Source organism: Canis lupus, chromosome 33 (assembly GCF_048164855.1).
Source record: "Canis lupus baileyi chromosome 33, mCanLup2.hap1, whole genome shotgun sequence".
In the NCBI taxonomy this organism is placed as follows: Eukaryota; Metazoa; Chordata; class Mammalia; order Carnivora; family Canidae; genus Canis; species Canis lupus.
The window spans coordinates 17,785,552-17,809,471 of record NC_132870.1 but is presented as its reverse complement, the minus strand read 5'-3'; the positions used below and the strand labels follow the sequence as shown (position 1 = coordinate 17,809,471).

The 23,920-nt window shown below is 36.2% G+C and overlaps 1 protein-coding gene and 1 long non-coding RNA gene across 3 annotated transcripts in view; one reads left to right on the top strand and one right to left on the bottom strand.

Annotated features, from left to right (window-relative positions):
* Positions 1-23,920, bottom strand: part of BMPR1B (bone morphogenetic protein receptor type 1B) — a 393,829-nt gene that overhangs the window by 224,826 nt on the left and 145,083 nt on the right. The gene's annotated exons all lie outside the window — the stretch shown is intronic.
* LOC140623713 (uncharacterized) overlaps positions 1-23,920 on the top strand; it is an 81,641-nt gene that overhangs the window by 7,409 nt on the left and 50,312 nt on the right. The window contains exons 2-4 of one of the 2 annotated variants that reach the window (XR_012023272.1): positions 16,104-16,147; positions 16,900-16,999; positions 17,530-17,613. This is a non-coding gene — a long non-coding RNA (uncharacterized lncRNA). Of the gene's footprint in view, positions 1-16,103; positions 16,148-16,899; positions 17,000-17,529; positions 17,614-23,920 lie in introns of those variants that run through there. The other variant, XR_012023273.1, reaches the window with a different exon arrangement.

Below are 23,920 nucleotides of genomic sequence, written 5' to 3'. Positions count from 1 at the left end.
ACTAACTTACACAGGAAGGAGACCTGCTCCCATAACTGAAAAGTTAAGAAGTAGTAAAATCTTCAAGTCAGGCTTGATCCAGTGGTTCAATAAAATAACCAAAGACCCATTTCTCCATGCCACCATTTTAACTCATTATTCCAAAACAAGGGGCACAATTATTGAGGCTAAATATTCCCCTTGCTCAAGATCACCAAGAAAGAAAGCACAGTTGTTCAAAACTGCTCGCCCACAGCTCTGTGATTCACTTCGATTAAATTGGCTTAGGTCACATGCTCAACCGGTACATAGCACTACAGCCAGAAGGATGAAATACACTGTTTGTCTTGATTGGAGCTACATACAGGAAGTGGAGTTAGCTTCCCTGGAAATTCACAGATACTCAGAAGGAAACCACCAGCTGTCAGAAGTGGCAAATGAAGCCAAATACTCCACCCCACCAACCAAGTCTGAGACACATTCTGATTCTGTATCTCAGACTTTTGCCTCTGCCCTGTTTTATAGTCCCTGTTCCGAGAAATCATGGTGTGCAAAACAAAAATATATTTACCATAAAAAGAAGCAAAATGCCACAAAGTGCCCCTATTCCAAATAAAGGTGGTAGAGGCACAGATCCCCCAATAGGCTCTTAGACTTCCCCCGCCTCATCCAAATTTCATCATGTTGAGAAGCAAAATGTAAAACAAAGAAATTATTACTTTTCTCCAATTTATGAGTACAGGAATTTTTGCCTAGAATTACAAGAACAAGAAGTCATTATACATTATTAATTGATATAGTTCAGATGATAGGGTGATTTCTGGAATTTTATAATCCAACTTTCCTTGCTTATCCCAGAAGTAACAATTAACTACCTACCATTCCAAATAGGAGTAATGCAGATATGTCAAGTGTTCTAAAAGCCTAAGTGCAGAGTAGAAAAGGAAAATCATTTTCAGAAGGAAGAGAAATTTCTTCCAAAAATGAGAGTCCCCCAAATGATATATGCTAGTGAAGAAGTAATATCCTTAAAGTGGATCCTACATTATATGGAAACAACTGAGTGTTAATGGCAGCACCCTTGTGAGTAGTTTATTCCTCATGTTTTTTAGCTCCATACTATTTTCTCAAGACCCAAAGTGTAAACCAGACCTTTTAGAAGATCATGGTCAAGGAGATTTAGAGCCCAAGGATGGCTCAAGTCAGTTAAGCATCTAACTTCCACTCATATCATGATCTTGGGGTCCTGGAATCCAGCCCCCTGCAGTGGCATTGGGCTTTCTGCTCAGTGGGGGGGGGGGTCTGTTTGTCCCTCTCCCTTTGCCCCTCCCCCACTGCCAATCCTGTGCACGTGTGCTTGTGCACCTGCTTGTGCTCTCTCATAAATAAATAAAATCATTTAAAAAGAAATTCAGAACCCAAATTATCTTTGAGTTGAAAGATCATCTAGTCTAGTGCATTTCAAACTGCCCAGGGCAGGCACAAATAGAGCAAAGGGAGTTTTTGTGTTTTTTTTTTAACGCAGGCTCCAAACTCCAGTGTGGAGCCCAATGCAGGGCTTGAACTCACGACCCTGAGATCAAGATCTGACCTGAGATCAAGAGTCTGGGGGCTCAACCAACCAAGACCCCAGGTGCCTCATGAGCCAAGGAAGTTTTATAGCCACCCTCTTCCCATGTTACATCTCTAAGAAGAACATGTCTGATTTTATCTAATCTATAAAAATAGCTTCTGGAAAAAGACTTCATTTGAACAAACAACTCTGGATCTGAAACAATAGTCAACCTAAATGTGTTACACTCTTGTTCATATTTTTTTTTAAGATTTTATTTACTTTTCATGAGAGACACAGAGAGAGAGGCAGAGATATAGGCAAAGGGAGAAGCAGTCTCCCTGCAGGGAGCCTAATGAAGGACTTGACCCCAGGACTCCAGAATCAGGACCTGAGCCAAAGGCAGACATTCAACCACTGAGCCACCCAGGTGCCCTCTCTTTTTCTTTTTAAATGCAGGTTATTGTGGTAAAAACAGTTAACGTAAGACCTACCCTCTTAAATTTTAAGTATACACTACCGTATTGCTGCCTACAGGCACAATGTTGTACAGCAGATCTCTATGGCTTATTCACCTTGTTTAACTGAAACTTTATGCCTGATGATTGGTAACTCCCCACTGCCCTTTACTCAAGCCCTGGAAGCCACCATTCCATTCTTTCATTCTATGAATTTGGCTATTTCAGATATCCCATGTAAGTGGAATCATGCAGTATTCAACTTTTTGTGAGTGGCTTATTTCACTTAGTATAATGTCCTCAGGGTTCATCTATGGTGTCACATGCTGCAGAACTGCTTTGCTTTTTAGGGCTGAATAGTATTCCATTGTATGTATAAGCCACATTTTCTTTATCTTTTCACCTATTGATAGATATTTGGGTTGTTCCCACATCTTGGTAATTACAAGTACTGCTGCAATGAACATGAGAGTGCTAATTATCTCTTTGAGATCCTCGCTTCAATTCAGAGGTCAGATGCTGGATCATGTGGTAGTTCTATTTTTAATTTTTGAGAAGATTCCATATGGTTTTCCATAGCAGCTGCAGGGTTTTGCATTCCCACCAACAGTATGCAAAGCTTCCAATTTTTCCACATCTTTGCCAACACTGTCGTCGTCATCATTGTCTTTATATTATATATAATATATATTATATATTATATATTATATATAATATTCATCCTGACAGGTTTAAAATGACAACTCACTGTGGCTTCGATTTGCATTTCCCTGATGACTAATAACATTGAGCATTTTTTCATATACCTGTTGGGCCATCTGTATGTCTTCTTTAGAGAAATGTCAATTCAAGTCCTTAGTTTGTTTTTTTTTTTAAGATTTTATTTATTTACTCATGAGAGACACAGAGAGAGAGAGAGAGAGAGAGAGAGGCAGAGACACAGGCAGAGGGAGAAGCAGGCTCCATGCAGGGAGCCCAATGTGGGACTTGATCCCAGGACTCCAGGACTCCAGGACCATGCCCTGGGCGGAAGGCAGGCGCTAAACTGCTGAGCCACCCAGTGATCCTCCTTAACTCATTTTTTTATTGGGTTACTAGGCTTTTTAATATTGAGCTGCAGACATTTTTATACACTGGAGATTAACTCTTACCAGATATATAGCTTACACATATTTTTTCCCATCCTATAAATTACCTTTTACCTCTGCTGTTTCCCTGGCTGGGCAGAAAGCTTTCAGTTTGATGTAGACTCACTTATTTATTTTTGTTTTTTGGCTGCCTATGCATTTGGTATCACATCCATGAAATCACTGTCAAGATTAATCCTATGAAGCTTTTCCTCTATGTTTTCTTCTAGGAGTTTCAAAGTTTCAGGGTTTTAAGTCTTTAATCCATCTTGAATTGGTTTTTGAGTATGGTGTAAGATAAGGATCCAATTTCATTCTTCCACATATAGACATCCAGTTTTTCCAACACCTAAATTGATTCTTTTTCTTTTATTTTTTTTAAAGATTTGAGAGTGAGTGTGGGCATGGGTTTTGGCAGAGGGAGAGGAGAGAATCTCAAACAGGCTCCCTACCAAGCATGGAGCCCAAACATAGGGCTAGATCTCACCACCCCAAGATCACAACCTGAGCCAAAATCACAAGTTTGACACCACAAATTGAGCAACCCAGGAACCCCAAAATTATTTTTCTATTTGAAAACCTAAGTCCAAGAAGTTTCAATTATTTGTCAGTAACCCATGGAAATGCCAGGACTTGAATTGAGGGCTTTGGAATCCATTCAACAATTACTGTACAACTACTATTAGTAGTTGCCAATTACCAAAAGGTGAATTGGAATGTCTAAACAATCCCTCCTGGTTCAATACTTCCTTTCATAAACATAAAAATTCAGAGTATGTAAACCTACTGTATTCATATCCCAATTCTGCTTACTTGCTATGTAACTACAAAATAGTTCTTTCAGGGGCACCTGGATTGCTCAGTGGTTGGGCATCTGCCTTTGGCTCAAGTCATTATCCTGGGGTCCTGGGATCAAGTCCTGCATGAAGCTCCCCACAGGGAGCTTGCTTCTTCCTCTATGTCTCTGCCTCTCCTGTCTCTCATGAATAAATAAATAAAATCTTAAAAAAAATAGTTCCCTTGATATTATTTTATTTTTTCAATACTAGCCAATTACTAATTGAAGTATAATTAATATACAGTGTTATATTAGTTTCAGGTGTACAATATAAAGATTTAATAATTCTATACATTACTCAGTATTCATCAAGGTAAGTATAATCTTATTTACTTCACTCATCCCCTTACCCACCTTCCTTTTGGCAACCACCAGTTTGTTCTCTATACTTAAAAGTTTATGTATGTCTTTTTTGTTTTGTTTCTTAAATTCCATATGAGTGAAATAATATGATATCTATCTTTCTCAAGCTGACTTATTTCACTTAGCATTATACCTTCTAGGTCCATCCACGTTGTTACAAATGACAGGGTCTCATTCTTTTTTTGTGGCTGAGTAATAGTCCATTGTATATAACTACCAGATCTTCTTTACCCATTCACCTATGAATGGACACTTGGGTTGCTTCGACATCTTGGCTAGGTAAATAATGTTGTAGTAAACAGAGAGGGAATATATCTTTTCGAATTAGTGTTTTCATTTTCTTTGGGTAAATACCCAGTAGTGGAATTATTGGATCCTATGGTATTTCTATTTTTAATATTCTAAGGAATCATCATACTTTTTTCCACAGTGGCTGCACCAATTTGCATTCCCATCAAGAGTGCGTGAGGATTCCTTTTTCTTCATATCCTTGCCAACACTTGTTATTTCTTGTCTTTGTTGTTGTTGTTAGCCATTCTCATAAGTAGAAGGAGATATTTCATTGTGATTTTGGTTTGCATTTCCCTGATGATTAATAATGCTGAGCATCTTTTCATGTGTCTGTTGGTCATTTGTAGGTCTTCTTTGAAAAAATGTCTTTTCAGGTCCTCTTCCCATTTTTTATACAGATTTTTTTCATTGTTGACTTGTATAGGTTCTTTATACATATTGGTTAACCCTTTGTCAAATATATCATTTGAAAATATCTTCTTCCATTTAGTAAGTTGCCTTTTGGATTTGCTGATGGCTTTTTTTGTTGTGCAAAAGTTTTTTATCTTGGTATAGTTCCAATAGTCAAATTTTCCTTGTCTCCCTTGCCTGAGGAGACAAGTCTAGAAAAATGTTTCTATGCCCAATGCCAACGAAATTATTGCCTATGTTTTCTTCTAGGAATCTTATGATTTTGGGTCTCACATTTAGGCCCTTAATCCATTTTGACTTTATTTTTGTATATTGTATAAGAAAGTGGCCCAGTTTCATTATTTTGCATGTAGCTGTCTGGTTTTCCCAATCCAATTTGTTGAAGAGACTTTTTTCCATTGTGTATTCTTACCTCGTCATAGACTACTAACCATATATGAGTAAGTTTATTTCTGAGCTATTATGTTCCACTGATTTATGGTACTATTTTCGTACCAGTGCCATAATGTTTTGATTACTACACATTTGGAGTATATCCTGAAATCTGGGATTGTGACACATCCAGCTTTGTTCTTCTTTCTCAAGAATGCTTTAGCTATTCAGTCTTTTGTGGTTCCATACAAATTTTAGGATTATTTGTTTCAGTTCTGCAAAAAATGTTGTTGGTATTTTGATAGGGATTGCATCAAATCTGCAGATTACCTTAGAAAGTATGGTCATTTTTGACAATATTGGTTCTTCCAATTCATTAGCATGGAATATCTTTCCATGTTAGTGTCATCTCCAATTTCTTTCATCAATGATTTAGAGTTTCAGATACAGGTCTTTCACCTACCTCCTTGGTTAAATTTACTCCTAGGCATTTTATTATCTTTGGTACACCTGTAAATGGAATTATTTTCCTAATTTCTCTTTCTGCTACTTGTTAGTGTACAGAATTGCACAAATTTCTGTATATTAACTTTGTATCCTGTGAGATTATTGAATTCATTTATAAGTTCTAATAGATTTTTAGTAGAGTCCTAAGAGTTTTCTATATATAGAATTATGTCATCTGCACATAGTGAATGTTTTATTTCTTCTTTACCAATCTGGATGTCTTTTACTTCTTTTTCTTGTCCGAATACTGGGGTTAGGACCTCAGTTTTTCACCATTATATTAGCTATGGGTTTTTCATATATAGCCTTTATTTTGTTGAAGTATGCTCCCTCTAAATCTACTTTGTTGAGATTTTTTTTTAACATGAATGGATTTATACTTTGTCAAATGGTTTTTCTGCATCTATTGAGATGATCATATGTTTCTTACCCTTTTTTTGTCAATGGTATGCATTATGTTATTTGATTTGCCAATACTGAACCACGCTTTCACCCCCAGAATAAATCTGACTTCCTGTGGTCAATGATTTTTTAATATATTATTGAATTTGGTTTGCTAATATTTTGTTGAGGATTTTTACATCTATTGTCAACAGAGATACTGGCTTATAGTTATACATTTTTTCCTAGCATTTTTATCTGGGTTTAGAATGAAGGTAATGCTGCCCTTACAGAATAAATTTGGAAGCTTTCCTTCATCTTCTCTTTTTTGGAATAGTTTGAAAAAAAATTGTATTAACTTTTTTTAAATGTTTGGCAGAATTAACCTGTGAAGCCATCTGTCCTGAGCTTTTATTTGTTGGAAGTTATTTTTAATTATTAATTCAATTTCATTGCTAGTATAATGGGATAATTTCTTAACTCTTCTAAGACCTAATATTCTCATCTGCAAATAGGAATAACAATGCAAATGCTAAAAGATTCAGATAAAAACTATGAAGTACACTTGAAATGGAGAAAATATTAAATATGTGCTAAATACAAGTATTAGTTTAAAATAACTCAGAACACTATTATGTATTCTAATACTGAGTAGGCAAATTTGTGTTTTTTGTTTTTCATTTTAAATTTTTACCAACACATACCTAATAAACGCAGAGAAGGATAATCAACAGAATAATTATAACTAAAGTGTCTGATGAGGAAAAGTTGTGTAAAATGGATTTATACACAGGGATATCTTGCATGGTTATAAGTAGTTGAGATGCACACTGGAAAAGCAGTTAATGAAACAGCACTTTTGATGTGAGCTCCATTGGAATGAAAGGATCCAATGGCACCACAGAAGCAGTGACAAGTACTCTATGCAATTGGCCCTTCAGAACTCAAAATAAAGGGAAATTTTTAGTACAACCTAAAGAAGAAATGCTGGCAATGGCTAAACGAGTGCATAATTTGGTGTCTAAATAACAAATGACAACTTTGAGCTTATGAGAGGAAGTTGCAAGCATAGCTTAACATTTATAATAGTGAGGTTGGTTTTATAGATCATTAGTATTAAGTTGATTCTTATTCAAAATAAAGACTACCAAATAAATAAATAAATAAATTAATTAATTAATTAAATTAAAAAGACATACCAAGGAGCCATCCAGAGACAAAATCTGGTTTTAAGGAATAATTTTTCACAAAGTAATAGTGGGCTGACAGATTATTTTACATGGAAAGATAATCAGGTAGTAAAGTTGAGATAATGTCTTGGAGTCACAATGATGAGGAAATTACCATTAAGATTCCACTCTGCTTTAGATTTGCAATCTTATCACCAACTTTGAAAAAACAAAAATAACAGTTGTATTAAAATAAGACTATCGACAGACTACTGAAATTATTTTTTGTATTTTGCAGAAGTGAATTTTGCTCTTAATATACATAATGTTTTACTTGTGGTTTGCTCTATATATTACACATTGCTACTATATTAATAGTAAGACAGAAGAGCATATAAATATCACACACCAACACATGCACACAAGAAGTATCTATGTTAGAGATACATATAAGAAACATGCTTACAATTCTTTATAAACAATAAAGAATATAAATCATAAAGAATTCCTAATCCAAGATTATTTATTTGAAATACAAGAATCTCTTTTTTTAAGATGAGTATATTTTGGTTACTAAAAATGAGCTCTACCTATTTTTTTCCTTCACCAACTTCCAAAAGATATTTCAAAATTCATAAAAATCTCAATATATCATTTAGTTTTAACACTATCAACCAGCAAGGAGACAGGTAATACTTATCTTCCTACACAATACTGCATTTCTACTCTAGGCCTATTGAAGTGTGGCTCTAATAATTCTGTTCACATGTCAACATTAAACAAGCTAACAGCACTCTCTGAGGTCATACTGTACTTCAAAAATATCTTGTTTCATCCTCTAGAGGAAAGACAGGTTCAGAATGCCAAGCAGATTGCTTGAGACTAAGAAAAACAATGTCAGGGCCTGGTGAAGAAGTAAGAGTTTCAGTTCTGCCACTACAATTCTTTAAAATTTAGAAGTAACTTTTTTTGGTGTAGATATATGCAAATTAATGGTTAACAGGGGTAAAACACAATTACTTAACCCCTTTAGAGGAAAAAAGATATTAAAGCACATAAGTCTGAACACATTACTCCAAAACTAAATGTTCACAGATAACCATGATAAGTTATCTCCTCTCAAAGAACACATAAAAGTTGGTTGTTTTATTTTCACTCTTGGAAAACACTAATTTACTAGTGTCAAACGGAAATGGGCACTCAAATTAATTATGGAGCTATTTGTGATTTGTTTTTCTCCCAAAAATGTAATGAAGTGAGTATTCTCTGAAATAGGGGTCACTGTTTAAAATCAGTCAGCATTTGGCATGTTTTGTGTTCTGCTTATGCTCCTTGGCAACAACAGTACAGTTAACCAGAATTTTTTTTTACTGCTCTTTCTGGGTATGTTTGACAACTCCTCACTCCCACAGTCCTTTAACATGGGGCTTCCTCAGTCAGGGATGCAAATCCCACACTGAGCCCATAAAACAATTAGTGGGAGGCCTTGGCATTGCATCCAAGTCCTTCATAAAAAGCCAATGCAGCCAGCTCTGTGAAATTTGACATGTGGGGAGCCTCCATAAAACTCTTTAATGGAAACTGGGGGCTTCTTCTGGAAACGGTTGAGAAGCTAGGCCCTAGCTATATAATTAATGTAGTTATTTAACAAGAGACAATAAGTATTTCAATAAAAATAATCAAAAAGCAATAAAAAAACCTTTAAAACTCTAGGTCATATTTTACATTTATAAAAGAAGTTGAAACTACTCTTTAGAAAAAGGAGTTTATTGTTACATTTAGAAGAATTTGTCAGAATGCCTTTTAACTAATATAGAAAACACAACTAACAGCTTTTTTCCTCTTTCTTCACTGTACCCATGTCCAATTTTTTAAATTTAAATTCAATTTGCCAACATATAGCACCCAGTGCTCATCACATCACATGACCTCCTTATTGCCCGTCACCCAGTTACCCCAACCCCCCACCCACCTCCTCTTCTGCAACCCTTTGTTTGTTTTTCAGAGTCAGGAGTCACTTATGGTTTGTCTTCCTAATTTTTCCCCACTCAGTTCCCCCCTTTTCCTTATGGTGCCTTTCACTAATTCTTTTTTTTTTTTTTTTAAGATTTATTTATTTATTCATTCAGAGAGAGCGAAGAGAGAGGCAGAGACACAGGCAGAGGGAGAAGCAGGCTCCCCGCAGGAAGCCCGATGTGGGACTCGATCCTGGGTCTCCAGGATCACACCCCGGGCTGCAGGCGGCGCTAAACCGCTACGCCACCGGGGCTGCCCATAATTCTTATATTCTATATATGAAAGAATGATAATTGTCTTTCTCTGATTGACTTATTTCACTCAGCATAATACCTTCAGTTCCATCCACATCCATGTAAATGGTATTCAGCCTTTCTAATGGCTGAGTAGTATTCCGTTGTGTATACATGCCACATCTTCTTTATCCATTCATCTGTCGAAGGACATCATGGCTCCTTCCACAGTTTGGCTACTGTGAACATTGCTGCTATGAACATTGGGGTGCAGGTGTCCTGTCGTTTCACTACATCTGTATCTTTGGGTTAAATATCCAAGTAGTGCAATTCCTGGGTCATAGGGTAGTTTGATTTTTAACTTCTTGAGGAACCTCCACCCTGTTTTCCAGAGTGGCTGTCCAGCTTGCATTCTCAACAACCGTGCAAAAGGGTTTCCCTTTCTCCATATCCTTGCTAACATTTGTAGTTTCTTGTCTTGATTTTAGCCATTCTCACTAATATAAAGTTGTATCTTATTGTGATTTTGATTTGTATTTCCCTGATGACAACTGATGTGGAGCACTTTTTCATGTGCTTGTTGGCCATGTGTGGGTCTCCTTTGGAGGAATGTATGTTCATGTCTTCTGCCCATTTCTTGATTGGATTGTTTGTTCTTTGGGTGTTGAGTTTGATAAGTTCTTTATAAATCTTGGATATTGGTCCTTTATTTGATATGTCATTTGCAAACACCACATCCAATTTTTGTTTTGTTTTATGATTCTATTTTTAATGGAGATATAACTGACATACAATGTATTAGCTTTAGATATACAACATGATTTAATATATGTATATATTGCAAAATGTCTATCATCAACCACCAGATTGTTACAAACTTCTTTCTTCTCATAAGAACTTTTAAGATCTATTCTCTCGGGGATCCCTGGGTGGCTCAGTGGTTTAGCACCTGCCTTTGGCTCAGGGCGCAGTCCAGGATCGAGTCTCGCATCGAGCTCCCTGCATGGAGCCTGCTTCTCTCTCTGCCTGTGTCTCTGCCTCTCTCTTTCTATGTCTATCATGAATAAATAATAAAAATCTTAAAAAATATATCTATTCTCTCATCAACTATCAAATGTAAAATATCATTAAATATAGTCACTATGCTGTACATTGTATCCCAGACTTATAATATCCAAACTAACAGATGCAGAAAATATATTGGTGATTGCCAGAGGCAAGGAAATGGGTGTGGGACAAGGGAGTCAGGAGGTACAACTTTCAGTTAGAGGATACATAAGTCTATCACATCTGTTTTTAAAACTCACATAAAATTGTGTCTGAAGAATCTTCCAGAAATTCTGAACTCAAGAACAGTGAAAATTTGCAAGAACATACTTTTTCCACCAGTGTCACAATAATCCAGTACAGAGTTTAAAGAATCATTAATATTCATAAACAATTCAAAGACAATTACTTCCAAAGAATAAAGAATATGACAACAAAATAACAGTACTGTCCCCACTTTTATTCACCAACTTTTTCCACGGGAGAAAAAAAATGACTCAAATTATCTCCTAGGATAATAACATGATCCTAATCATGGTCTTGGGGGTCACATTTTTAGAAAATTAAAGTAAGCTATTTGTACACTGTTAATCTCCATTCCCATATCAAGGGCTGGATGACAGAATCATAGGATTTAATCAAAATACAGAAATGGCTCAGCATATGATACATGGGACATCCCCAGCATACAGAAGGAAGGAGGCTGTCCCTTTTGGCCACAGGAGAGTATGGGAAGGAAAGATGGATGAAGAGTAAGAAGATCATATTTAAGTGATTCTCACAAAAATCAGACTATCTGGCCTAAGCCTTTGGGTGGGGGTGCTGGTAATGGGTAAGTAAAGAAATGTCAATTAAAACATCCAGTTAGTTATACGGCAATCTTCCCTAGAGACTCACATCTCATACATAACCTGAAGAAGGCTGCAGGCCTCCAAAATGTTTTATTAAACACCAGATGAACACCTATTCGTAGGTCACAAATCCATTAGCCACGTTACAAGTAGCATTTTTAAAAATTTATTAGAATAATTTAGAAAAGAGTAAGTTATGTCTCAAGTAGCAAGTGTAAGTGCTGGTTTGTGAAACTTTTGCTATCGTGATGTACCAGTTTTAAATTCATTTCTTATATTTCGTAGCATCACAGTGTGAAAGTAATTGCCCTAGGAGAAGACCGATGCTCAGTTCAACTCCATACTCTACAAGACGTGGAAATATTTATGCAGCTTCGAAGAGGGTGGTGCTAGTTACATATACCTAAGACAGTGCTTCTGGGTATCCATGGGTTGGGCATGGCTTGCAGGGATTCAGAAGTTCCCACAGATCCTAAAGAGAGGTACACCATCCAGCTGAGAGAGTCGGTAGGCTGGCAGAGGCCTACGATGAGGATAAAGGGCTGCTTTACGAAACTAAAAGTAAACAGGAGATAAAATTAAGAATTCAAAAAAATTAAGAATTCATTTCCTGAATTGCTTTAGTGGTACATACCTACATGTCTACCCAGAAGACCTGCCACCCCTCAACAGACATATGTATAGATTTAAATCAAATCAGGCTCCCAATAGCAGAGAACTCACAACAAAGGAGAGAATACTGAATGGAATCATTGTCACAGAAGTAAATCCTGCGTGACAGGTAGAGATGCCATTTACTGAGTAACAAGGGAAAGGTTAAGAGAAAATAAAATATTGAGTATTTTACACCAAAAAGAATAAGTCAACCAGAAGTGGCCTAATCCAGAAGAAGCTAAAATACTACTAACTGGCAAGGACATATTCTTAATAGCCAGATACTCCTCAAAGAGTAAGCTCATGTCAAGTTTAAATATGTTAAAGATACAAGTTGCATTTCTTATGAATAATACTGAATAAAACTATCCCCTTGCTACATCCACCATTTAAGATGAGCCTACACATAAGAATAAAGCATTTGCTTTCTTACTAAAACACTATGAGATATATATATTTATACAGTTTTAACAGAATTTCCTAACACAAATCTGAGAAAAACTAAAGAAGAGTATCTTTCATTCTAGAATAATTTTAATTGAGGGACGCCTGGGTGGCTCACTGGTTGAGCATCTGCCTTTGGCTCAGGTCGTGATCCTGGGGTGCTGAGATCGAGTCCCATTTCAGGCCTCCTACAGGGAGTCTGCTTCTCCCTCTCCCTATGTCTCTGCCTCTCTCTGTGTGTCTCTTATGAATAAATAAAACCTTTAAAAAAACAATAATTTTAATTGAAAAAATCCTTTTGTTATTATTTATGGAGTTGATAAGATGATAAAATGTGCATATATACAAACAAGTGGCAACTATGAAGTAACAGAAATAATCAAATAAGGTTATAACTGAAAGTTGGTATTTTCCTTTATACTTTCATTTACATCATTTCTTTATACTAATGTTTATAATGTTAATTAAATGTGCCTTGATTTCAAAAATATTTATTTAGAGTCAAGAGAAGATCTAACATTTGTCAATCTGTAAAATTATACTCAAATTATTTAAAAAATAATTTTAGTTATATTTTACAACTTAGTCCAAACTAGAAAGATCAAGTTCAGTGTATTTTTTGCAAGGATGGGGGGGGGGGGGGGGAAGAGGTGAGAATTGGTTCAGAAATAGTGATTCAAAATGGTTTTGATAACTATCAATTTCCCTGAAGGTATTAAAACTTCAGTGGTTTTTTCCAAAGTAGAATTCAAATAATTCATGTTCTTTCCAGGTTGTGGTTTTAATTAATTATAAAATGGAAGGGAAAAAGGAAAGGGCAGCTAAAAACAGTCAATGCCAATGAAAGATGGATGATCCAAATACTCAGTTTTAAAGATTTCAAAGCATGGACAGGTGACTTAATATACAATAATACCTTCAAAGCTACAAATGCAAATTAAAGGCTTTTTATTATTGGTACCTGCTAATATTAAGGAGGTCACATAAATTTTTTAAATTTGGAGTAAATTATCTCTAATCATTCTGAAGTCACCTTCAACAGCAAACTTTCCAATTTAAATTATCAAAACTTCCCTAAGAGATATTATATAATCATTAGCTCTATTATGTGCCATAACAAATGCATTTCCTATAGTGTAATGTATTACTACTTAAATATATGTACATTATGAGGTACATGTTAACACCTTACAATTCTAATAAGTTTTTTAGACAGCTTTTTAGTCAAAATGGGATTAAATATGTTTTCACTTTAATCTGTATGGTCTCTTTTTCCCTTATTCCCCATGACCACCACCTCTTGTTTGTATCATCCATTTCTTTTTTTTTATATATAAATTTATTTTTTATTGGTGTTCAATTTGCCAACATATAGAATAACACCCAGTGCTCATCCCATCAAGTGCCCCCCTCAGTGCCCGTCACCCAGTCACCCCCACCCCCTGCCCACCTCCCTTTCTACCACCCCTAGGTTCATTTCCCAGAGATAGGAATCTCTCATGTTCTGTCTCCCTTTCTGATATTTCCCACTCATTTTTTCTCCTTTTCTCTTTATTCCCTTTCACTATTGTTTATATTCCCCAAATGTATTTCTACTGGCAGATCTTGAATATTATCATCAATTCCAAATGTTTTTCTCAAGAATCACTTATTCAAACATCTTAAAGAAACCATCAACTTCTCTCCTCCAAGCCTACTTACTATTCAACAGTATCCAGGAAGACAATTCTTAGTTCATTGGAACCTCGAGTTCATAAACTCTTCAATTCTCTCAGAATTCATCATCCTTCTTCCCTGAATGCTTACTTATCTATCATCAAGCTCATAGTTTCAATTACCAAGTATATACAATCCGACCCAAATGAAAATTCTGTGTTTCAAGCCTATATATTCAACCCAATATTATAAAACCAAGCTCATTTGCTTCACCCACAAATCTGGCCCTTTTTCAGCACTCTCTCTCTTAATGAATAAGTTCCATATCTTCAGTTGTTGTATAAGCAAGAAATCTAGAAATCATTTTGAAACTACCTACCTTCCTCCCATTTTTCCAATCACCAGATCCTGTCCATTTCATACCCTACTCATCCTTCAAATTTGTCTGCTTCTCTCCATCTCTATCACTCAAACTCAACCCTTTAATGACCCACCTCTATAAATCAAATAAACCTCCACATCTCTGAAAGCATCATACATGTCTCCTTCATACCACTTATTAGTACTGCAATTTTACATTTTGTGGTGTGATTATTTGAATAATATATATCTTCCACTAAATTTGCACTGTCCAATAAGACAGCCAGTAGCCAGCACATGCAGCTATATAAACCTAATTGTAATTAAGTAAAATTAAGGATTCAGTTCCTCAGTTACACTAGCTGCATTTCAAATATTCAGTAGCCACATGTGCCCAGTGGCTACCACACTGAACAATAAAGATATATGCTTCCAAAATCACAAAAAATTCTATTGAAAAGTGCTACACTAAAACATAAACTCCATGAGAGCATTTTGTACCCACCATCTACCACCTATCACAGAACCTGAAACATAGTTTCCGGTTCTCTCTCTCTCTTTCTCTCTTTCTCTCTCACACACACACACACACACACACACACACACACACGGAATGAACTAATTAGTGAGAATGAACATAAGACAACAGAATGGTGACCAGAAATTACCTTCTAAACACCACCTATTATTTGGCACATCTCTTTACCACTCTAACATAACCTCTTAAGAAAGCAAAGTTTACATACGATTCTAAGAGTACTGGAAATTTGTGATTCAAACCTGTCCTACTATGAATCTCATTGACTGCTGTAGTCCCAATTCTCATAAGGGTTAACAAAAGGAAATGACTTTTTCAAAATAAAAAATTATTGGCAGTGACAGAAATTCTGCATCTCATTCCAAGAGTTTTTTGTTACTGCTGTTGTTAGTAATCTTAAAAGAATCATTACTGCCTCTGAGATAAGTAAGTTTATAACTTAATAATGTAGGTCACAGCATCTGTTGTTGAAATGGAGATAGAAAGCACAATCTCTGCTTATGAGCTATATAATACATTGGAAATTATTACCTAATGGGATCTTTACTAGCTGTAACTAAAATTATGTTCAAGTAAAAAAAAATTAAATCAAATCCTCATGAACCCAAGGATTTGCACCTCTCCCAAAAGCCATATATATTCTTGAATGCATTTAAAAGTATTTTTTTCCAAGACTTACAAAAATTCTGAACAATTTTAAGGAAAACTGGCTTTGAAAATTGGCTGGAAAAAAAGTAAATAACTAAAGCATGTACATAATGAAAAATAAAGCATGTACTAAATCAGAATGATGTGCATGAAATACTAGATCAAAACTTAACATTCAATTCTAAGACTTTACCTCCCTAAATTTCAGATCCTTATGTGCATTGGAATATGTCTGGCTGATACTGGAATAAGGTAAGAAGAGAAAAATGCCTTTATAGGACATCCCAGAATCACCTGCAGGGCATTCTCAAGCTAGAAATTTTTCTCAAACCCTTTTACTCTCCTTAGAAATTTTAATACATCCTCGCTGCGGAGACCTCTAGTCATCTACCAAAGATGTGTTGTTATCTTCAATAGCACTGAGTTGTCAAGAAGCAGTGGTCCAGCAGGTGACCACATTCCCCTTACTCCTGTGCATTTTGGCGGGGCCCTATGCCTGATTCTCATTAAGGGAACATAAGCAGAGTGACATATATGTCACTTCTGGGCTTAGGTAAATTAAAATCTTTTTTTAAAGATTTTATTTATTCATGAGAGACACAGAAAGAAAGAGGCAGAGACATAGGCAGAGGGGGAAGCAGGCTCCATGCAGGGAGCCTGATGCGGGACCTGATCTCAGACCTGGGGACCACGCCGTGAGCCAAAGGCAGGTGCTCAACCACTGAGCCACCCAGACGTCCCAGGTAAATTAAAATCTGATAGAGTTCCTCAACATTCTCACTTCTCCTATATGGCATTTGGCTGGAGAACCCCCAATGCAATTTTGGAAGCCACATGCTGAAAAGGTTTAAGCATCTGTTGGCCTAGATCCCCGAGCAACTATAAGGAGCCAAGCGCACTCCCTCCTGCCTAACCTCCCACCCACTACCTTATTACCAGTCAAAAACTCATTCTGTATTTAGGCAAGAAATAAATATCTAGAGTGTTAATCCATTTGTCTTTAGAGATTCATCTATTACAAAAACCAGACTGATCTTGGCAAATAAACCCCTCCATGTGGACATACCCTCCTACCACTGCTCAAGATCAAGAGTTACTGTTATGGTAAGCCACCATTTCATGGTAATATGTTATTATGTAGATATACAGGGAGGACTAAAGGGAGGATGAAAATGCTATGACTATAGTATTACCTAGTACCTTTCAAATCTCTCATATTGGGATATCAGTTATCAGGCTTAATCTACATTCACTTGTGCAAGTATTAAATAATTTAATATTGTATTATCTCTACAAATGCTTTGGTAAATATCATGAGATCAATAAAATTTTCTGCATTTCTACAAACTACACCAAAGACCACAGCTACTAGAAACTGAACCATACATTGTAAAATCTGGCAAAAACAAATTGCCTATAGTTCTTAAACACACCATGAGATTTTACAAAGAATGGCACATTCTTTGTTCATATTAGCCAATAAGCTTTATGTTTCAAAACACAGCTCAGGTGTAACCTCCTCTTGGCAAACTTCTCCCCACCCTCATTCCTAGATAGAGTTAATCATTGCCATCTCTTGTCCTTTTCACACTATATTGTAATTTAATGGTTTATATATCAATTCTCTCTTCTAGATTCACTAAGGAAAAATTTGAATCTCAGAGGCGGGCACCAAGTCAGTGAAATTTGCACTCTAAATAAACACTGATGAATGAATGAATGCTTTTCTCAGCTCATTCCACTATACAAAGAAACTAGTCTGTTTTGAATAAATTAGTATGTATCACATATCCAAAAACAAGTCAATGAGGTAAAAAGCAGGGAACAGCATACATGATTGTTGTAAGTACTAGATGAGTCAGTTTAATAAGTTTTCTTCATCAGTAAATTTTATAGCTAAATTATTTAAAATTTTAAATTCTCTAATTTCAGTAGAAATTAGCAATTACATCTAAACTACATACATTTACAAATTATGTTGAGTACTCATGTTTACATATATAAATTACTTGGCATGATTATGTGTCCTTTTTTGCCACTGGTCTCTAATGGCAGAAAAGAGTTCAAAGGACTTGAATTTACTTCAGAGTCCCAATGTACCTGGAGTCCCAATGTAAGCTCAGGGCACTGCTACCACCTGAGATACCTGGTATGTTTAGTTTTAGAGAAAAGGGACACCTGGGTGGCTCAGAGATTGAGCATCCTCCTTTGGCTCAGGTCGTGACACCAGGATCCTGGGATCAAGTCCCTCTTCAAGCTCCCCACAGGGAGCCTGCTTCTCCCTCTGCCTATGTCTCTGCCTCTCTCTCTGTCTCATGAATAACTAAATATTAAAAAAAAATAATTTTACAGAAAAAGTACTGCAGAGAATAATATGAAATAAAGCATGTTTTGAAGTGAAATCACTTCTATTGAGGCCAGAAGGTTCTCAAGAGGAAAGATGAGAGTACCTTCCCTTATATCAGAGTCTCTTGGTTGCTATAAACTTATCTCTGCCTTTAAGGCACAAGGTCTAGAGTAACCCCAGAATCTTTAGTGTGAATATGTCACCAAACCTGCTTAAAAGTAGATTTTAAACAAGCTTTGTGAACCTACAATGCCTTTTATAGGCTCTTAAAACTGACAAGAAAGCCTCAAGTATGGTTTCCTATGAGAAGGTGTTAGTGAATGAGAATGCCTCTTTGGGACCCAGCTCAGAAATGCTTTGTTCCAGCTACAGAAACAACTTAAGGGGAAATATGAAAATTAATTAACATTCCAGGGATCCCCTGCAACCACAGGCACCTGGAGACACAATGGGCCCCACAATCTCTAGCCATTCAGCCGTGCAGGGCCTTCCGAATGGGCTGAGCCACCACTGACCCTGAAGGCGTGTGAAGGCTGTCTGCTCTATTGTCTCCCTCTTGCAACACCTCACAAACCATTACAGTGAGAAGGAGAAACAACTAAATACTATGTAAGATGAGGAGGGAGAAGGAGGAGTGAAGCTCAGAGTAAGTTTTCTGGGAAGCACCTTCAAGGCCTATTAACACAGGAAGACTTGATGCAGTTATTGCTCAAACGTGTTAGTTGTTATTCTGGACACCTTCCATATGTTAAATATTTTAATCTTTACAACAGTTTCATGAGGCAAGCACTATTATCTCATTCATGAAGAAGCTGAGCACAGAGCAAGTGAGTACCTTGCTCAAAGCCACACACACTTAAGTGGCAGAGTCTGGCAGTCATTTTCTAGATTTTGCCCTCAGCTCTATGTGACAGCTGCCTCTTGTGTTGGATATTTGGTATGGATAAGCCTACAGTGAGTGGGTTAGTGTCCAAATTTTTTCCCAAAACTTCATGTCCACTCAGAACATTAGAAATACAGTCTTTTGCAGAAATAATTAAATGAGGGCACAGTGGATAACATGGGCCTAAATCCAGCAGTGTGTATCTTTATAAGAGGAAGAGAGGACACAGAGAGAGTCAAGAGAAAAAGGCCACATGTAGGTGGAAGCAGAGACTGGAGTGCAGCCACTACAAACCAAAGAATGCCAAGGACTGCCAGAAGCTAGGAAAAGACAATGAAGGATTCTTTTCCTAGGCCTTCAGAAGGAGCATGGCCCTACCAGCATCTTGATTTCAGACTTCCAGTGTCCAGAACTATGAGAAAGTTCATTTTGCTGTTTAAGCTACCAATGTAGTGGTAATTTCTTAGAAGCAGTCCTAGAAAACCAATAGAATAAAATTACGAGAAGATGAGAACTGTAAACATGGAGAAATTGATAAAACAAATATGGGTTTTTCATAATTCTTTTAGAGAAAATATCTGACATGAATGCATTAATAAGGCACCACTGAATGTGATGAAAAGTCCTGTCTTCATCTGCAGATAGCCATCAGCCAGCCTATCCTTCACTCAAGACTGAACTATTGAAACGAATTACCACTTACAATAAAATTAAAGCTGAAGATAAAATTTGGGGATCATTGCCATAACAGATGGTACAAAGAGCCTTGAGAAAGGCTGAGATCATTATAGATAATGGTGTAGGGTGGAAAAAAAGGAGGTTGATCTGAACAAATATTATAGAGTTTTAGGATGAGAAGGCAAGCAAGAGAGCCTAAGATGCTGATAGCAGAAAGATAACAGTGAGGGAAGAGCATCAGAGAACAGAAGATAATAATATTTTAAGAAGAAGATCGAAATAATGCTGTTGCATGAGTTAAAAAGTGACCAAAAAGCCAAATTCAAATGTAGTGTTTAAAATACAAGCCATGCGCAGCCCCGGTGGCTTAACGGTTTAGTGCTGCCATCAGCCCGGGGTGTGATCCTGGAGACCCAGGATCGAGTCCCACATTGGGCTCCCCGCATGGAGCCTGCTTCTCCCTCTGCCTATGTCTCTGCCTCTCTCTCTCTCTCTCTGTGTCTCATGAATAAATAAATAAAATCTTAAAAAATAAATAAGTAAAAATAAAAAATAAAATAAAATACAAGCCACACTAAGTAGTATGTTAGATTTACCCTTACAAAATTTGGGGATTCCAATATACTATCAAATCTGATTCAGTCTAGAAGATGCAATTTTTACTAAAAATATCTTCTTGTCTCTGGTTCAAGGTTGTCAGGTGAGGTTTCCCTGGAGTACTGCCAGTGGCACACACTCAGCGTTTCCAGTATAGTCACATGGCATAGGAAAGTCTCTACACCATGGGAATATATCACAATACACTGAGAGGTTTTCCAGATGGCACATGCCCAGCTACCACCTCCAACATTCCAAAGCAAGGCATCTAGGGAAGGACACAGGAATGTGCATTCTGAAAAACCTCCCTATGTGATTAATTCTATCACACACCCCAGAGATACTGATTGGAAAGTAAGGGCTATGATGTGAACATTATGCCAAGAGGTACTCATAGGTGACAACAGGTAAAACACTCAGATATCTACTTGCTTACAGCTGGGATAATCCTGGCAGAGATTAGAATTCAAAAGTTGTTCTGTAAAACCCATAAATTGACTAAATCACAACACAAGATCTTGGTTGTATGAAGAGGCCAAAATGTGAGCTATTCTCTAAAAACTGAAAATAAAAGATATATGATTGTCCTCAAGTGTTGAATTCAACATTAATAGATCCAGACCAGGGAGATGTAAAATGAAAAGATGTGTCTTTCTTGGATGAACAGTCAGGAATACTAATTGTGAGTCATGAAATGTTTTTGCTTTTGGCTGTTGCCCCTCTAGTGTGAGTATTTTATGTGATTTTTGCCCATATAAAACGCAAATGCCTGGTCTGAAATACAGTGGTGTTTGAACTGTTTTTTTTTTTTTTTTTTGACATAACAAAAATAACAAATATCAAGCAAAACCAAAGGAAAAAAAAGTTTCAGTTTTACTTTGGTCCCCAGAGGCATTTTCAAGGCATTTACCCATGTGGGTTCCCAAATCAACTAGACTTGACTCAAAACTGATTGATTTATCAAAATATCTACAGGAAGAAAATATCAACCTGAAGGGTTACTCAGCTTTAGCTGCCAGGAAAAAGTATGGTCACTGGAGATAAAGTGAATTACATCCAAACACTATTCAGAACAGAAAAATCTTGGCTGAGCAGAAACTAAGTTTCCTTGTCAAAAACAAATCTGAACTGTGAAATACTTAGCTGAAATCACCAAAATTACTTTGTTAATTTTACCATACATTAAGTATTCCTTTGTAGCTTACTACTTTCCCAAAGGGAAATAACATAAATGAAAAAACAGTGATGGATAGAGAAAAAAATTAAACTCTACTACTTAAATTGTAAAACATATCATCATTCTCTTAGTAAATATAAAAAAATCCAAATTTTTCATCATGACAGGAATGTAAACAAACACAAAGAAAATCAGAGAGACATTACTGTCCTGCCCACGTGCCCATGCCAGACTGTGATAAATTTGGCCCACAGGTAATAAGCTGTAGCAGCCAAGCATATGTAGGCATGTTGTGCAGGGAGCCCTTGGCATCTCAGCCGCCAGGAATGCAAAGGAAGACAGAATGTGCAACAGGATCACACCAACTACCTTTTGGGTACATGTATAATGGAGGTAATTAAAAGTGGAATATTGAAGGAAGGCTATGTAAATATAAGATCTGATTAGCTAGAAGAGACCTGCTTTTCATAAAATCCAAGTCAAGAGAAAATATAGTTAATTTTCACTGATAAATTGATATAAACAATACCTGTAGTTATTCAGAGTTGCCTTTAAGCTTTAAACTTATTTTAAGAACTCAAGTTTTTAAACTATTAACTGTTCTGCATTAGTAATCTAGTGGCCTGAATACAGAAGTAATGCTAAATGATATAAAGTCTGTGTATTCCAAATAGGATTAAAAGTGGGAAATTTGCTATGTCTATCTAAAGCTGTCCAATGAAAAATAAAGCATAACTTGCTATTTAATGAGTAAATATGAGAAAATTGATTTAAATTAACTCATGATACTAGGTTAGGCAAGAAATCCGTGACACTAACCATCATGACCATCTTAAACCAAAGGAAAAAATGTCCCCATCTTTGAAAAATGTTTGTAAAGGAATTCACAAATACTATACCAGGTAAGTGAAGAAGTCTATTTTAAAATTACTTATTGAAAATAAATCTTATGGTGTCTTCTGAAAATAGGGATTAAAGATTCCAAGACTTCCAAGCTCAGAGTTATTAAAAAAAAAAAAAATGTGCCCCAAGCTGAGGGTAGACTATTTTATACAAGATAAAATATTTTCTTGTGGCATTTGAAGCAGACACAGAGAATTCTGAAGGATGATGAAGGAAAAACAAGTAACAGAGCAATATAATAATCTGAGCTGGCTTTTCTTGTTATTTGCCACGTTGTATAGTAAAATCAAACCAATGCTAAAGTGACCAGGTTCACAACCAATCTTTTTCATATTGAAGTTTCATAATCTATCTTAAAAATCATGAACTGACCTCCATGCCTGCTAACAGAGAAAGTAATGATGATCACATCTTCCATTTTAGAAGCAAAGGAATGCTCACCACTGATCAAAATTTTATAATCTCTGATTTCTCTCACTAGCAATTCACAAAACACTTAGGGTGGCTAAGCTGAAACCAGCATAACTACTTACTACAAACCCGGTGCAGTAAATATTATTTACCAGTTAACTGAAGCAAGGAATGAGAAATCTGAGCTAATTTGATAGCCTGCATTCCTGTTTGCTACATTGTTAATATACATTGTTTACCACTTCCTAGAATATGGGAATAAAATTAACATGAAATCTGAGGAGGCAAAGTGCCTGAAAGGTACTAGTCATGCAAAGTCACTATTATAGGCACTAATTATAATTGAACAGCGTATTCTAAGTGATATGGCCACATATATACTGAAATATTGCCATGCACTGAAATATATTTTAAAGCAGGTCACTAATATCAGATTACTATCTAATGAGATGCTGTATGACATTTATTTAAAGTATAAAGAACTATGTAAACAAAGTATTATTGTACAGAATACAAATATGACATTCTTTAACTTCCTTAATATAGGATTCCATATTTGCCTAAGATACATAAGGCAGGTTTTATGTATTAAAGTTTAGGTTTACGAAATAAAAGGTAAATGTTCATGTATTTCTGCACTTTACCAAGTGTATTATTTTTCAAGTTTTCTGCCGTAACAAACCCTACAGACTGGGTAGCTTCAACAACAGAAATTTATTCTCTCACAATCTAAATGCTCCAAGCCCAAAATCAAGGTGTTGGCAGAGTTAATTTCTCCTTTTTTTTTAATGACTGTATTTTTTTAATGATTTTATTTATTGGACATAAAGAGGGTCAGGAACAAGCAGGGGGGAGGGACAGAGGGAAAGGGAGAAGTAGGCTCCCCATCAGAGCAGGGAGCCTGACATGGGGTTTGATCCCAGGACTCTGAGATCATGAACTGAGCCCAAGGCGGACACTTAACGCTTAAGGACTGAGCCATCCAGGAGCCCCAAAGCTGATTTCTTTTTTTTTTTTTAAAGATTTTAT